Source organism: Excalfactoria chinensis, chromosome 8 (genome assembly GCF_039878825.1).
Source record: "Excalfactoria chinensis isolate bCotChi1 chromosome 8, bCotChi1.hap2, whole genome shotgun sequence".
In the NCBI taxonomy this organism is placed as follows: Eukaryota; Metazoa; Chordata; class Aves; order Galliformes; family Phasianidae; genus Excalfactoria; species Excalfactoria chinensis.
In genome coordinates, this window is record NC_092832.1 from 6,981,694 (window position 1) to 6,995,409 (window position 13,716).

At 45.3% G+C, this 13,716-nt stretch overlaps 2 protein-coding genes across 7 annotated transcripts in view; one reads left to right on the forward strand and one right to left on the reverse strand.

Moving 5' to 3' along the window:
* The window catches only part of NEK7 (NIMA related kinase 7), a 57,989-nt gene extending 49,850 nt beyond the window's left edge, over nucleotides 1-8,139 (reverse strand). Inside the window, exon 1 of one of the 5 annotated variants that reach the window (XM_072343079.1) lies at nucleotides 7,955-8,139. The gene's annotated coding sequence lies outside the window, so the exon portion shown is untranslated. Of the gene's footprint in view, nucleotides 1-7,213; nucleotides 7,572-7,645; nucleotides 7,725-7,943 lie in introns of those variants that run through there. The other 4 variants (XM_072343083.1, XM_072343078.1, XM_072343080.1 and 1 more) reach the window with 4 other exon arrangements.
* A 183-nt stretch (nucleotides 8,140-8,322) lies between these two features.
* LOC140255467 (heat shock transcription factor, X-linked-like) overlaps nucleotides 8,323-13,716 on the forward strand; it is a 35,857-nt gene continuing 30,463 nt past the window's right edge. For both annotated transcript variants that reach the window (XR_011904482.1, XM_072343084.1), the window contains exon 1: nucleotides 8,323-9,023. The gene's annotated coding sequence lies outside the window, so the exon portion shown is untranslated. The remainder of the gene's footprint in view (nucleotides 9,024-13,716) is intronic.

Sequence of the window (13,716 nt, forward strand, 5' to 3'; positions counted from 1 at the left end):
TGCTCGCTGCACTGCAGCAGTGAGCTCAGCAGCAGGCAGGACACACTGCCAATCGTTATCTCCCTCCCTCCTATCAAAGCAGGCATCCCACCCATCTCACACTACAGCACATATATCCTCCAGAGCCATCAGGGTGCACAGCAGCCTACTTTTCCTACCCTTGGTATTTCTTCATGAAGGATACAGTTTGGGATTTAGGTTCCCCTACTAGCTGTTATTAATACAAAGATATGAGAACCAAAGCAGCAATTTCAGGCAGGTCAGTAGAAAACGTGATGAAACTGATGCAAGAGGCCAAGTAAACGAAGTAGAAATGGCAAGATTTCTGTAAATAACAGAGGGGAGAAATGAACAAACAGCTGCTGCACAGATGCTGTACAACTCCTGCAACTTGGCAGCCAGCCGCAGGATGCCAGCACCATCAGCCTCCTGCAGGCTCTACCACATCCCCCGGCACCTCCCTGCCAAAGGGCAGAAATCCAAACACAACCACGCTGAAAACCAAACCAAGCACAAGACTGCACCTTGTTGTTTGCTTTTAGGATGAAATAAAGAACTGAGGAGGTAACAACCACGTTCTATCACAGTAAGCAAGGAAGATTTATTAACTTTGGGGGTTTTTTGTTGCTTTTGTAGAAGAAAGGTAGAAACAATGGTCTACGGCCATATACTGAAGTGCTTTTATTCCTTCTATTTTCTTTTTTAGCCTTAGAAGACTGCATGACAGATTTGTATTATACAGCAATTTGGCATTTTGACCATACAAAATGGTGAGGGTGCAAAACCCATCTCCCGTACTGTTTGCCAACATAGACAAGAATTGGACTGTGCTGCTCACAGACTGTTTTCACAGAGGCATGCCTTGCACCTCGACAGTCAACTCCAAAGGTCAAAACAGAGCAGAGTAATACTTGTTTGTACTGAAATTAAAGGTGATAATTTCTGTTTTTCATGTTCCAACTTACCAGTGACATGATGCTGAAGAAGCTGCCAAGCAGTTAGCACTCAAAACCAAAAAGCAAATGCAAGTATTTAAACGTAACAACCTTTTCTTCTTGAAACAACTCCTATCAGGACCTCCTGCTCCAAATCCACCACCTCCATACACAGTGGTTTATGGAAAACCACCGACAGACAAAATGAGATGCAAAGCAGCTGCACCACCAGCACCCAAAAAGCCAAAGCTGACTAATGTTTCCCAAAGCGCTTACACAAATTATGTAGGAGGAAAGGTGTCCTTGGCTTCACCACGTGACTTAGAAAGATGCATTCAATTGACGAGTCCTCATTACCTTGCAGTTGGTGTGCACTGACAGGTGAGACTACCACTGACTCTTACAGAGCCCAAGGCAGACGGCCTGCTCCTCAGCACCAACCACAGGTCTTTGCTACATCACGCTGAAGGATTTTTTAGCTAACACTTCTAAAGAAGAAAAAGGTACTTGGGAAAAACATAAAATCCTTGCAACTTTTTTTCTTCACCACAATGAAGTCTTTATAAACAGGGAAAAGTTACCTCAGGAGACCAAGCGTTACACACCGCCTAATTACATGAAGTGTGCCTTATCAAACACTGTTTTCATAGCTCTAAGTCCATAGAAAATTGAAATGTATTTGCCAGAATTCAGACACTAATGTCCTTAGCAGATGGCAGTACTACAACACAAAAGCACAGCGCATTCCTGTATTAAACATCACCAACAGCCTAAAGTAGCCGCCCTGGTAGAAACCAAAGAGCAGTACTCAGGAAACAAGGGCTGAAGATTTCCAAGCACCCACACCTTGCTGGGCCAGCCACACCAGCACACCTTCCTCAGCACCCACCTACTGCTGACAGCATCAGAAGACAGCAGGGCAGCACATAGGCTGTATTCTCACAAGCTGCTCTTAGAATGCTGATGTGCCAAAGCCCTCATGGCCTTGCTCCGTCCGAGCATCTCCAAAAGGCTTAAGAAAACACTGACAGTTTATGTAAAAATTCTGCTCTCTTACTTCAAATTGGGTGAGGTTTTGTTTGTTTTTATCCCCCCGTCTCTTCCAAAATGTAACTGGAAAATGAAACTCAATTCAACTGTGTTAATACACATTTCAAGAAGTTCTTCACCCACCTCTGCACCACTGGGATTCAAAGAATCATAATTAACATGGGTCTATTTAACTTGAAATGCAGGAGACTTTGATGAATTCTCTACTGTCCTTTCATTAAGTTATTCCCAACATAGGTCAAGAACATGCAATTCAGTTACACGTGTGCACGCTACTACATACCCACTCGCAGAGTTGCACAGTCAACTTTAAAACTGTTAGCAATGAGTAAATATGCTGGAACACTTCAAATGTTTAAGGAAACAAAAAAAAAAGGAAGAAAGCCAATCGATGCTGCTCTGCTATAACTGGTTATGCTTGAGGCTTACAAACAAAGTACAGTCAAAAAGTATCTCCTGTTTCATGCTCCAATGCTCCTGGACAGTGGCCAAGGCTTGCAACACCAAGGCAGCTGATGCCAGGCTCACAGAACCCAACAACCCCGTGCTGAAACAGAAAGCCCAGAGATGCTGCTTCTGGAGCAAGAAGTTTCAGCACTGGCTCAGGCAGCAGAAGAACCAGGTGTGATAGCACGGCACAGCTGCACTCCCATAGCCAGAGCTGGGGGCTGGAAGGTGGGCAGGTCCTTACAGTACAGAAGGGCCATTCAACTGCACTGAGAACTCTGCGCTTTCTCCTGTAAAGACCAAAATACACAAACATTGTCTATAATACGGATTTAATATAATAACTCATATTTGCAATAAACCCATTAGGCTTCTAGAGAAATTCATATATACCCAGGCAGCTTCGGTAAACAGCAAATTTTCCAAGGCTGTCAGTCTGACATACAAAGACACCGCACGCATCCGTTGCTAACTAATTCTCCCTTGGACCTTTTCCATATGTTCCTACTTCCACAGGAAGCATCTAAAAGATCAGAAGCATTTGCAACAATTACAATACTAAATAATCAGCACTAAACAATTCAACCATCATCCACTCCTCATTTCCAGGTCCTTTGCCCTGCCCAGCACAAACACACCATACTTCCCATTGGTTTGCTGCTATCCACAGATTACAACAAGCATACAGTCTCCAAGATGCTTATTCCAAGCTTGTTATTTATTTAATGGCTTACTTTGAACTACCCATTCACTCGAGGAATAAATATTTGACCACAGCAGTTTCTTTTTTTGCACTCCCTCAACAGCTAAGTTAGATCTATGTATTAATAAAGCAAAACACATTTAAGTTGACACTCATTCCAACTCTGCCAAAAAGATCAAGACCTTAATTGGCAAGGGATAAAGTAAACTGCACGCTGGAAAGGCACGTTAATCATCAGCACAGGGGAGTCTGTAATTTACCCCAATTAACGTACATTATTATATACATGAACACATGCATATAGACATGCATTATCCATAATAACATAAATACACATATACACATGTCTACCCATACTTATTTATAGATTATGCATATAGACATGCAGAATGAATATTATCATTAGCTGATGGTGGCAAAATGTTTGTTTCACACATAAAAAATGCCTACCGTGTAACAAATCCATATTCATTGCTAAATTCTGTGCAGGAGCATCAGGATCAGAAGAAAAGCTATTTGTGACCACTTAAGTGGTAAACATGATCAGATGTAGATGTATACACACAACAAGGATTACCTTATTAAGTGCTTCTAAAAGAGCTCTATTTTGAATATACTATCAATTGAATCCTCTCTGTAGGATGGCAGCTCTGTGAGGACTAGCTTGAAAGAGGAGTACAAAACAAATGATCAGTAACTCTTTACTTCCAGGCTGGTAGATAAGCATTTGTTGAGATAAAGAGTAATTATCTTTACTTAAAGCAATCAACTAAATGAGCAACACATTTATGTCCCAACTCCTTACTTGCAAGCTGTTCACTGCAAGCTCTACAGAAGAAGCCAAACATGCACAGTTGAGCTAGGTTAAGTGCTGGACTTAGCAGGAGGAGTTGTAGCAGAAACCAGTATATACATATTAAATTACTTTTTAATTGCTCAAAAATAATTAAAACAAAAAAAAAAAAAAAGTAAATGAATACAATAAGAGACCACAAAGTTCTATCACCCATCCATCCATCGGATTCATCAGGCACTCTTGATTCTGACCCTGAAAGCACAGCTTCCAGTCACTGTTATCACCCGGCTGCCAGGAGCCCCATCGATACCGGCGAACTGGAGAAGAAAGGCCACACCTCACAGGTCCATCCCTCTTCCTCTTCCCCCACTCGCACAATGTAATCCCTGTTTTGTTTTCTCCTCCTTGCCAGTTGTGTCACGCAGGTAGATTCTTTATCTCTCCAGATGCTCCCAAAGGGCTGCACCTGCACTGACTCACCCTTTTTTAACTGTTGGCGATCTCGTGACTACTGACGGAGGATGCACCTCCATTTTCACTTGGTTTCTGATGACCCACTAAGAAATCCAACTGCCATTTCCTCATACAGAGCAGCCAGTTACAAAGGAAATACTTCATTCCCCGCAAATGTTTTCCCCGTGATGCAATCTTAAATCACACAAGGCACCTGACCACACCACTACCAGCAGAACAGGCCCTCGGTGCACACAAGGACAGCAGCCATCCCTGGTGCAAGGCCCCCTCCCTCCCTCCAGCCACACAGAGCAGCCCTAACTCACAACAGTTAAATCTCTGGTCAAATTACACCTCAAGCACAAAGACAGACAAGCCAATCTAACAGCTCACAAGCACTTAAGGTCTTCCTTTCTCTTCCACATGATCCTGCTTAGCCATCCTGACCTCCCCACAACTTCTGCTGAGCTGGTTCGACCCCAAATGCAGCCAGACCCACATTCCACAAATGGCAAAAGCTGAGCAAGGCCCAGGGGAGGCTGCAAGAGTCTTCAGTCTGCTGAGCAAGAGCAGAGGTGGGAAACAAGGGAGAGATCAGAGGGAAAGAACATCTCCTTTCTGACAACAGTGAGTTACTGCATTAGCTCGCATTTCGTTTTAGTTCATTCTTAGGTAAGGATGATAAAAAGTACTAGAGGATAAAAAAAAACCCTCAATAACAGATTTGGAAACCCTGACAAACCTAACCCTCCTCAGGCCAACACAAGGGCAGGGTGATGTGACGCCCTTTCTCTAACATAATAGTTTTAAAACATAACTTCAGTACATGATTTCAAACCTGAGCTATCCCCAGGATGATGAAATGAAGCAGCACACAGGATCACAGCAGGAATACCAGCCAGACTCAGAGGCTTTTCAGGATCCTCTCACACCACCTCCTAGTCCCACAGCTGCCATAGCTGCAGCGAGTGGTGTGGGATTCCCGGGCCCAGAAGCAGAGCACCAGCATCCAGCACGCTCATCTCTGCAGGCCAACGCACAGCTTCACAGCTGCTTTTGTACCTTATATTTAACCTCCGCCAGCAAAAATCCACAAGGCCCAATGCTGCTTCTGGAGTATCCTCAATGACTAAGTGCCCATGCAGCGTGGTGTGCTCAGGCTGCTCACAGCTCCTGCTGCCAAGCCCTGTTTATCACCACGAACCTCACAAGCAGCCCACACACCTAACACACAGTCCTGAGTTCCACTCACGGCAAGTATTGGAAATTCACTGCTGTGAAGACAGCTCCTTTTTTGGATCTGTTTTCAGATGAGGAGGAAAAGGGTACAGAAGAAGGGCCTCTACAGGCCAGAATGCTATGCATTTTCACACTGCAAGCTTCTACTTACTTATTATAGATGGAACATGAAGTTTACCTGTGATATTTTTGTTTTCCTGTTTTCAAGGAATCAATAGCTTTGTGAACATCATATATTGACAGCAGAGCATTACAATGAATTGAAAAGGACCGGATCACCAACAGTGCAGCAGCTAGCTCTGCTTCTCCCCAGGACAGAACCCGTAACAGAAGAGCTCCTTACTCTAGCAGTATTGCTTCTCTTCAGCATTTTAGACAGCCTGACAAGAACTTTCAGTACTTACTTTAGAAGGCAATGGAGAGTGATGCTGTATTGTACTACAAGGCTGAACTACTTGCTACGTGGGCCAGCGGGGTTCAAATCATGATAGATAGAGCAAATGCGTGCTCAAGAGGCTGCTCTTATCACCACTTTGGAATTGCAGTGTTATTTTCATCTCCGTTCCACAGCGTATGCAACATAGCTCAACTGAATGAGTTTTCTGGAACTTCATCACCAGTAAACGCCTATGACTACTCACAGCATTAACTTTAACAAGACCTGCCTTCCCACCAGGTGCCCAATCACTGGCTCAGGCCTTGGCTTAGCATTTCCATGGCAATGATGCAACCAAATACAGCACTAACGTGAAAACAGGATCCTGTACTAAGTCTACTGAACATGCATTTTTTATATGCATGGGCAAACTACCTCACCAAAGCGTCTCTCTGAACAAATACAGCAGGATGACTGCACTGAGCTCAACTTTGGCACAAAGAAGAAAAATACAGGTGTAGCTCAAGTCTCCATAGATTTGGAGGATGACAAATATTGTAGCCAAGTCACTGACTGGCTCCACTGTCTTTGGATACATCTTGCACAGGAGTTTCTCATACACTCACATGTCTTCAGCTAAAATGGTCCTTTTTCCTGCTCTTCTGGAAGGAGTTTCTACCACAGTGGCAAGAATCCATTTGTCTATTTCTTGTAGACCCTGGAAGGGGTTACAGAACTACCTTGTAAGCCAATCAAAAACAGATTTTCAGTGGACTAAAATTCCTTTCCTTTTTTTACGCTTCTATGACTAGTTTTTACGTTGAATTCAAGGCATCTACAATAGAGCCACTATCTCTATCCCTTCATTGAAAATCTCTGAGCATGCTTTGAAAATTCATCTATCCAAACATCAGATGCTTCTAAATAAAGCATCCTAAATATGTTGATGTTAAAGAACGCATATACGCCCTTTTGTATTATTCCCTTCCAGTATCAAAAAATACATATAAATATATACATATCACTGCAGGACTTTAATGTCTTACTTTAAAGCTGCTCTATGCTACATGCAAGGTTCCCTCTTTCCACCACAAAAACCAGTTCACCCTTCTGCTGTTCTCCAGAGCCCAGAAACTAATTATGGTGTCCGACTGCATTTTACAGCATTTCACCCCTCTCGCAACAGCACGAGAAAGAAAAAAAGAGATATTTACCAATCTATTTATAAGTGTTTGTTGTGTTTTATTTTACTGATGGAGAACGTCCCGCTTCTCAGTAGGCCTCACATTCTCCTGGTCCCACACAGCCACGCGGCCATTGCCCGGCAGCCTCAGCACAGCGCGGCCAACCCAAGGCGGAGCCGGCAGCCAGGTGAGAGGGGCCGGGCACCTACAGGGAGACACCGAGCGGCTGCTCCTCCCTCGGCGGTACCCCGAGGAGCGCAGCCCGAGACAGGAACTCAGCGAGCGGCCAGGCCGCACCACCCGGGGCTGCACCACCCGGGGCGGACCGCCCGCCGCCGGGCATAGCCCGGCCCCCCGCCGCTCCCCGGCTCTCGAAGGAGCCGCCGGCCGTCACGAGGCAAAAGGCTCCACGACCTCAGGGAACCGCTTCCTCAAAAGCCGCCACCGCGACCCCTCGCTAACCCGCTGGACGCCGGCTAAGAGCAGACGGCACCGCGCCGGGACTCGCCGCCGCCATCCCGCCCCCGCTCGCAGAAAGTTTCTCTCCCCGGCCCGCACCGCTCCTTCCCCTAGAGGCAGGAGGAGCGGCAGCCGCACCGGCCAATAGCATCGCGAGAACGAGCCCCACCGACCAATGCGAGGCGGCGGGAGGCGGAACCCCGCGGTCCGCCCGCGCGACGCAGCCGGGGGAGCGCCTCCAGGCGGGCGGGCACAGCCCCGCGCCCCGCGCCTCCCGGCCCGGCCCCGCAGCCCCGCTCACCGAGAACCTGCCTCCGCCTCCGCCTGCTCCTCGGGGCTGGTCTCCTCCTCTGCCCGCCGGCTTCTCGGCGGCCGGAGCCGGGCCGCAGCTCGCAGCAGGCGCCTAGCGGGGCTGCCGGCCGCCGGCTCGGGCACCCGCCGCGGCCCGGACCTCCTCTCCGCCCCCCGCCGCTCCTGCCGGGCCCGTAAACATCCCGGCATCCCCGAGGATGGAGGCGGGGCGGCCGCCGGGCTCCGCCTCGCCCCGCCGCCCCCCTGCCGCTCGTGGCCGTGGGGCGCCCGGCGGCGGCTCGGCCGGAAGGCTGCGTTCCGCGGGAGAAGGTTTCCGTCAAGCGCCTCACCGCAGCTGAAGGCGGGCGCTCGTCCGGCGAAGCCGCGCAGCGGAGGTACGCGCGCAGGCCTCTGTTAGCAGGGCGCTGGTTGTGCAGTCAGCCAGCAGCACCCCGCTAAGGCTTCGGCCCGGGCTGCTCTGGAGCACAGCGATGTCAAAGAACCCGCTTTTTATTTCCTGCGAGTACTCAGTTCTTCGATTACTGTGACACTCAGACCATGAGAAGTTAGGGACTGACGGGGGATCGACACAGAACTCCTTTCGCAGTACCTGAAGAAGTAAAAGCATTGCAAACAGCACAGACCAGGCTGCCCGTGTGTCCCAGCTTACCTGACCTTACCACTAGAGCACTGCCAGGGTTACTTGGGTGGAAGTCACTGACTGCCGGAGCACCACTGCTCTGCTGGGCTCCTGGAAGTTCAGCCTGCTTAAGACTGAGGAAAAGCAATTTGCTGCACAGGCTGGAGATCATAAGAACCAGCGATGGGAAGAAAAAAAAAAGCATAAATTGTGAACACACAATTTCTCAAGGCAGGTTACACAGCGCTGTGATCAAATAGCTTCTTCCTAAGGTGAAGAAACCATCTGTAAAGAGCAACTGCTTTTGTTAAGCAGTTAAAGTGGTACTTATGCAAAGACTCTTGCAGAATAAATAAGGCACAGACCAGCATGTCTAGAAGTCCATTCACCTCTATGTGCAAAATTACAGCCTGCTTCTGAGGTGGACCTCAGCACTGAGACAGCTGTGGGGTAAGTGGTGAAACTCTCACAGATCAGAAAGAAATCGCATATCTGGTGTCTCCTTCCTCTGATCTTAATACACTTTTTCAGTTTGGCCTATTTCCTCTTTATTACAGCAGTATGTCGTCTGATGCTTTTAGCCAACTGGGTCTTTTGTTTGAGCAAGGTGCTATTTTTATACCCACTGCACTTAGTTTCACTTTTATTCCTCCATTTTCTCCCTTTGTTATTTCATTGTCGCTACAATTACTGCATTCCTACTTGCTTGCGCTGTCTGAACCCAACCTCTGCTTTAGCCTGATCCTACCAACTGCTGCAGCCTCTCGTCTGTCCTGGATTCCAGCCTCACTTGGTTAAAAAATGGCTGCTTCCATTTTCTTATTGGTGCTTTGAGAACCCCGAGACCTAAAGCTGAATACACTGCTTCAGTTAACCGACCAGCATCACGGCCATCAAAAAGAGCCTTACCAAAAAACATGGCTTTAATAAGATACTAATTTTAAATAAAATACATATTTAAAATGTGCATGGTGACAAATCTGCCACATGCTGTCGAAGCTGGCCTTCAGACCTGTGCCATGCCAAGGTTTACTTACAAAGGGATGTTTTCCTTTGCTTTACAGTGCACATTTTCACTTTAATAAACCCATCTAGCATTCCTGGTAACGGAGCCTTCACATCATACAGAATCAGAAAGGCAGAAAAGGCTCTGGAAGATCGACTAGCCTAAGGGGTTGTTAAGGAGCAGGCTTATCTCTGGCAAGTGCTTCTCTTGGAGGCTGCAGGGGACACTGACTAACCAGCTAGCAAAGGCTTAGAGAAAACAGATTAAGACATGCTAGAGTTAGGAATCTGAGAGGAACAACACAACTCTCATGCTAAGCCTTGCCAGCTGCTGGAGGTGTGACAAATGCTCCACACCTGGAATCAAGCAGGCCAGAGGCAGAAGGAAGGAGTTTAGCGTAGAATTTCCCATACTGGAGCTAGCTGACAAGTTTGGTCCCTATAGTCAGCCTTTGGTAATGTTTGTGGAGATAAAGGGCTCAACCATATTCTCCCTAGGTATTATACTAGATGCGAGTTCTGCAATATATATGGGACAGTTACAGTTGTCCCCCAGTAATTCTAATTTGGGAGTTCATTTTTATCTTCCTTAACAGTCTGCAAGTCATGATATTGTAGCAATGCACAGACATGCGTAATTGACTGTTAAATTTGGTAACAAATAAGTAGCCATGTTGAACAGTTGGTAACTGCAGACTCTCATTTACAGATGCTTCCTAAGCTCTACTGGCAGATGTCACTCTGTCACTGATGGTGTGCTTCACCAGCCTCACTATTGTCCATTAGTTAATAAACGTAAGAAAGCTCCATGAAATATATTGATATATATAACCTATAAATACGGCTACCATTCAGGATACCTGAAATATCAAACGATGATAAAAGGCATTATTTGCAAAGGCAGTGTTGTGTGTTATCATTGAACCAGAAACCGGTGGTCTTTGCCAGGACTTGATTACCAGACTTGGAAGCAGTTAGAGACTGTTAGGTGATGACATTTAAGTCAAGCAAGGACTCAGACATTTAGACCTATTCCCCAGGTGATTCCTAATATGCTTCCTGCTACTCCTATTATCCAGGGCTCCGTGCATCTAGCTTCCTGAGATGTTCATTAACAGCATGAACTTAAGACTCAAGAAAAATATGGGTTTCAAAACTTTAACAATTTCAGTCAAAAGTGCTCACTAGGACAGAGAAGCTTGGAAATAGATGTGGCTGGGGTCACAGACATTAACAGCTCAATGGTTAACAGTTCCTTGGGTTCTTCAAATCAATAAACCGGAGGAAATTAATCAAAAGGAGCAACTGCTCACTATAAAACCTTGAAGCCTGAATTTTCGGGCTTAAAGTTTCCCTCTGTCCTGGTTCTTCGTTACTAACAGTAAAAAAGCTCATGTCTCTACCTTTTTTTGTGTGGCAGGAAAATTAGAAAGTTGTGACGGCAGTGTCAAGAGATATCAGTTCTCTCTGGGCTCGATAAATATTGCAATAGGATATTATGCCAGTTTTAAACTCCATTCATTAGAGAAGCTCAGAGACCTCTTGCTTTGAATGAAGCAGGGCACCAGGCCTTCTTCAGGGCTTCTTTACCAAAGAACCATTCTAGACTTTTGATCGCAATACATTCAGATTCAACAACATTGTAGAAGTGAAAGGGACAAATAAGTTTACCATAGGAACAGTGAGCTGTGAAAAGCGGGCCATAAGATGTCAAGGAAGCTTGTCGGAAGCAAAAAGTATGAGCCAAAGGGGAAAGCGGATTAGGATCGTTGAGCAAGCGTGTATCCCCTGCTGAAGCTTCTAGAAGGAACGCCTGAAGAGCAGCAGAGCTCTGCAGGAGAGTAATGGATAGTAGCAAAAAGGCACTCTTAAAATATTGCGTTCAGATGAGGGAAACAGAAAGTAGCAAAAGCTCTGGCAATCTAAACATAAAACTGTAACAGGCAGGCCAAAGGCATTTGAAGGAAAATGTTGGTAATGGTGTAAAAAGTAATTGTGAAACCTCTTCCAAAAACATCAGAAGCAGGAAACCTGCTGCGGTAAATGTTGGGAGGCCAAGAAAGACTGCGACTTAAAGATAAAGCTTTAACCAAGATAAGGCCAGGAAAAAAAGATCTTGATGACTTCAGTAGGTCTCTTGAGACATCCCTGCTGGGGAACCTGACACACCACACAAACGTGCCAGAGTTTTTGGAAAGGAGCGTGGAAAGGGTGAGAAAATAGAGCAAGATGATCAAGTTCACCAGTGAGAAAGAACTGTACAGGAGTAACGCAGAAATGCAGGTACTTCAGAGGAGTATGGACACAACCACCTACTGCTTTTTGCTCCAAGTCCTTTTAGCATTCACACAAACGCTGAGGAATTGAACTGCTTTTAACTTTTCTGAAGATGATTCCGCTCATCATTTTGAAGAGATGAACTCCATTCTAATAAAAATGAAGTTATTCCTCTGCATAACCTGCTACAGTGTTTAAAAATAGGGAGATGGAACATGCAATTATAAATCTAAAACCTGGAGGCTGGCAACTCTGTTTTAAGGGCCATCAGAGAGCTCTGAACACTTAGCAGTATTGCTGTGCAGGGCTGTATAAAGAGTGAGAAATACTGAGCCTAAGGAACCTAAAGTTGTGTTGAAATCTCACTAAGAAGAAGGAAATGCAGTGCAGTCAGTAAGCAAATGAAATACCAAAATGCACCTATTTTATACACACACCAAGTTATTGTTCTAAATTTTAAACGCAGTAATTAGCAAGATTTTATTCCTTCTTTTATTTAGAATCCCAAAACGTTATTAGCACAATGTGCTGTTTCTGATTTCTCCATAGTTGTCACATGCAGAAATCTTTTGCCATTCACAGAGTACGTGCACTAAAAGTAGCAGTGAACTGAAACTTACCTCCTACTTTCAGACTGAGAACTACCTGAAACAGCATCTAAAATACATCCACCCAGATGAAACTCAGAGAATACTTTTGTGATTATCACCAAACTAAAGCACTGATATGTGAGATTCAAACAACACAGCACAAAAGAGGATTTTCTTAAGCAGGTCGTGGTGAGCATAGCAAGGTCTGACAGGGAGCCTAAGGAACTTACTTGGAATATCTCTTCCTGTTTAGAAATAATCTTCATATGCTCTGATGCCTCAGGTATTCGGTGGCAACGAACTTCTCATCAATGATGACATCGTATTCCCTTCACACACATTTAAGGCTTTACCTTTGAAATTGATTGATTACCCTGCTCTGAATGCACAAGCCTGGCCGCCAGTGCTTTTAGCAGCAGCACAAATTACCTAACTCATGTCCAGCAGCGGCCCTGCATGCATGAAGCTCTTACACTGAAAACCAGAAACTTGTGTTATTCAAATAAAAAGAACTCTGACAGAAGTTGTTAAGCCATACAATTTCCAAACAACTGTTAGGTCTGTTTGTCCGAGGCAGTCGTGTTTACGACACAACACAGGATTAGAAACTGTCCTAAAGTCTATAAACGTGCGCTTGCCAATAAAATCTACAAACAATATAGTTGGTGTCACTGAGGCCCAGATTCTTAGTGCAAGTCAGTATAGCTGCCCTGGCTTTGGTGAAGTCACACTGATTTACGCACTGCTGGAATGTTCTTATAACCAGAAAAGAAACAAAAATCACCTAAGTTTATCCTTTCCTTCAGTAAGTCATAGATGCCACAAATAGCATTCTGCTTGAGTCATTGTTACCATGAAGTTATAGTAAATTATTATTGAAAATCCAGGGCTGCAACATTTTATGCCAAATAAAATAAATACTCGAGTCCTGAATCACATGAGCTTCATTGGTGCCTAAAAATTAAGACATTGCATCCAGAGAACGTACTGACACCTCAACCTTAATTGTTGTTTCTCCTCCCACCTGACTAAATGCTTTTGGTACATCAGACGTCCTCACCATTGTACACCTCAGTGTCAAAGCCCTGAGGAGTTCATGGAAGATAATTATGAATGTTAATACAGGAAAAATTTCAAACAAACATAGTAAAACATACAGGTTTTCCCACCAGAATCTGATTGATGGGATACACCACTTCCTGGTTGGTTAACACACAAGTCAATCTGGGAGACACTGACCTGACAGAAGCCTTGCTGTTCTCCTCAGGGAG